The following is a 3,464-nucleotide window of genomic DNA, read 5'->3' on the forward strand; positions in this document are numbered from 1 at the left end:
AGTGTTTACAACTTGTCAGTATCTTTATTCAAAGAACATACTATGTTTCCTACCGCCGGTACCGCCAGTGCCGGTCTTCATGATTTGGTATTTTGGACCTGTACCCAATCAATTTTTACAGTACAGTACCGGCACTGCAGCACTAATGTACAGTGTGTAGTATGCATAGTAAACCAGTATAGAGGTAGCCTTTAATGGTATCTTTGGCACTGAAAAAAAATATTTTAAAACTGCATTTTCTGACATAACAATAAAGAGTATGTGTTGCTCAGTAACGTTGCTATAAATCTCAGAGACAGCCATTCCTTGAGAAAATGACCTTCTGTTTCTTAAGTTTTTGCTTTAGCAGCAGAGGCAAACTTTTACAAGGATTTTGCTTCCTCCTATCACTGCATATTCAGTTCACAGTATACTGCATTCCATATACTTCAGTGGTCATATTGTGCATTCTTACAAGTATGGTTTTGCTTGAGGTACATGCTTCACAACCTGAAAATTGTAGGTACTACAAAATGTTTTCCTTAGGCCAAACCAATTTAATTTCTTGGTTAACGGATTTTTATTTTTTATTTTAGCAAAAAAATCATGAAAACAGAAGGCTGGGGTGAAAACTTTCATCTGACCCCGTTCACTCCCTGAAACTGTGGGCACCAAAGTGCAAACTTTCCTCTGAGATTCTGTTTTCATGTTGTTTTTCCAATCTAGCTTTAAAAAAAAAAAAATTATTCCGTTAACCAAGAAAATAAATTGGTGTGGCCTTACACAGTTGACTAGCCCTCCTGCTGTAAGTGGGCAGTGTGGCCCAAGGGCTATAGAAATGGAGATGGGCACCGCTTTTATACACCAAAATATCTGGAAGGATCTTAACTTAACTCAATACATAGAAAAGTAAGAAAAGGGTAATGTTATCCCCTAATTAACTATAGCTGGACCATCGTAATATTTTTGTGGCTTGGCAAAATTGCAAGGGGTTTCATCTTGGCTAGACATTGTCCTGCAGTGCTACCGTTTCCCCCCAGGGGGAGCACTTTTGGCCCTGGTCTGTAGTCTGGTGCCCAGCCACTCTTCGTAATCCTCAGTTGGCATCTCAACAATCTTCTCTCGAACAAACTGGGAAGAGACATCGTTTTTGTCAATAATTTTGTTAGAATTATTGTCTTTTAGATTCTGTAGAATGAAGTTATGACTGAAGTAATAATGTATAACAAATGAAGACAATGGAAAACATTGTTGCTATGGTCAAACAAATTCAACTCTTTGGATCTGGAATTAATAAAGAATAATGCAAAAATTTCAACACGAGTCTCTAACTGGCGAGGAGTCACATTGCAAATACATCCTCCAAAACAAAGTTAACATGAGTAACATCTGTATCGGTATCCGTATATCTGGTATAACCGCCCTTCGGTGTAAGACACTAGCTTCGCAGGCACGCAGCACGACAGCAGCTGGTTATATCACTCCGAATGACCTCTCACATCTAACCTTCGCACATCCAACTGCATACATTGTTTAAAGCTATCTAATGACGATGGAATTTATTCTACAGTACTTGACGGTAACGAGTTCCACCCTACGATACATGTAGGTCTAGAAAAATTAGGGTCAGGGCCGTACCTCGATAGCTGAGCTGATGTCAGGTGCGCACAGCTCCCAGGGTCTGAGAGTGGAGAGCACCTTGAGGAACTGGTGAGGGCTGTACCGTCTGCTGATGCCGTCCAGCTGCACCTGGGCAGGGGAGGAGGGAAAAATGTCAATCATCATCAAACTGAAATACATCCTGTAAAGCATCCTGTCTGGTCCTGGATTGTTCCAGGGTGCAAAATACTTTTTTGAGCCAGGTTGCCCATGTTGCAACCTACGGCAAATGCTAGGTTGCACATCCAAATTTCAGGTTGCTCCAGCAACATTCACCAATTTCATCAAATTAAGCTTGTATGTAGCATATAATACTACTAATATTTCAAAATATAAATTAGATAGTATTGTGTTCCCATTGACCTAACAACATCTTGTTTAGCCGAGGGCAGTCTGTTTTCGTCTTTTTCAGCTCAAATTCCACGATCTATGAAGGGTTTTGGATGGTTTAAAACAAAAAAAGGGTTGATTTCTTTGTTTCAATTGAAGATTTACTGAATTTTATGAGCTTCCAGGGCTCCGATTGAGATCTTTGGCTCAAAATATAAGGTTGCACACTGCGCTACCTGGGTTTGGAATCAACTTGCACCAACAGAAATATTGTTGCACTGCACAACGTGCAACCAGGTATTTTGCACCCTGTGTTCTTCTCACCAAAGGTTTCCAATGAGTGACACCATGCCAGTATGCACTTTCAGCTAGTTTATTCTCAAGCTAGACAGACGCTTTCCTCTGGTCTGTCAGGTAGTCTCTTGAGGAGACTCTGTTACGCATGCGTGTTAGTCTGTATGCTTATGCTGCTAACAAGCACCACATGTTACACATTCTACAGATGTATTTCTGTGATAAAGCTTCATCAGGTTGGTTAAATACTTCTACTAGCGAAGGTTGGACTGTCTAAATTCTGTACCTGCCAACTGATTTAGGTAGCTGACTAGCTGGTGAAATGTTACATTGTAGTAGTTATGTCATACCTGGGCCGCGAAAATGTTTGATACGGGTGTTTGATACAGGCTTCCATAGAATATTTCGAATGCATTTGAGCACGCAGGTTGTACCGCCGTCAAATTCGAATACCGGATTCGGAGCTTAGAATCAATGTTGTTACAGTTTTTTGTTCGAGGACACAAAACTCCCTCAACTTCTGGCGCATTTCACACTGAAATGTGTGTTTTCTCGGGTGGGTATGACAGAAATAAAATACACGGTCCCAGCCGGCCGATCCTACCTGCGGTCGGGCTGGTACCTCGGGTGATAAGGAATACCCCGTGTTGTATTCTATATGACAAAACTTTGATTTTGTTAGATATAACCTTATTCCTTACATAGATACACAACATATCTAATATACTATGTATCATAACTGCTTTAACAGTCACCTAGTATTTGACATGTGCATTCTTTTAACTAAAAACCTAAACCCCTTCGCATTACATCCCAAAAGAATACATTGTGTGAAAAAGCCATTGCTGTTAACTTACAATGCCGTATCTTGAGATTTTCTCCAGGATGTTGAGACAGAAGCGGTCATCCCTGATGTTTGTTGGCAAGTTCTCCTGAAGGTCCTTATACCTGTGTGGAAAAGTACACAGTTATGCATCAAGGATCAGACTGAGGTACATTTTTCAAAAATGCTTAGAACTTAATATGAACTGACTTTTGCTATATGTGTTTTGTACCATGTATAATAGTGATATATGTTTATCGAGTTATGTTGATAGAGTTATTAGGACATATTATGTAATTTGAATCTCTATTATATTTCATCTAACCCTTTCCTCTTCCCTCATGACCTCAATGAAAAGCGGTCTGCAGGCCGAACTGAG

The 3,464-nt window shown here is 40.1% G+C and overlaps 1 long non-coding RNA gene across 1 annotated transcript; it reads right to left on the bottom strand.

Moving 5' to 3' along the window:
- Nucleotides 1-757: 757 nt before the first annotated feature.
- LOC136424296 (uncharacterized) lies at nt 758-3,241 on the bottom strand. Its single transcript, XR_010753853.1, has 3 exons — nt 3,120-3,241; nt 1,618-1,728; nt 758-1,110 (listed from the first exon to the last, which is right to left on the bottom strand). It is a non-coding gene; the product is annotated as an uncharacterized lncRNA (long non-coding RNA).
- Nucleotides 3,242-3,464: the final 223 nt, after the last annotated feature.

The sequence above is a fragment of the Branchiostoma lanceolatum genome, chromosome 18, assembly GCF_035083965.1.
Source record: "Branchiostoma lanceolatum isolate klBraLanc5 chromosome 18, klBraLanc5.hap2, whole genome shotgun sequence".
Taxonomy (NCBI): Eukaryota; Metazoa; Chordata; class Leptocardii; order Amphioxiformes; family Branchiostomatidae; genus Branchiostoma; species Branchiostoma lanceolatum.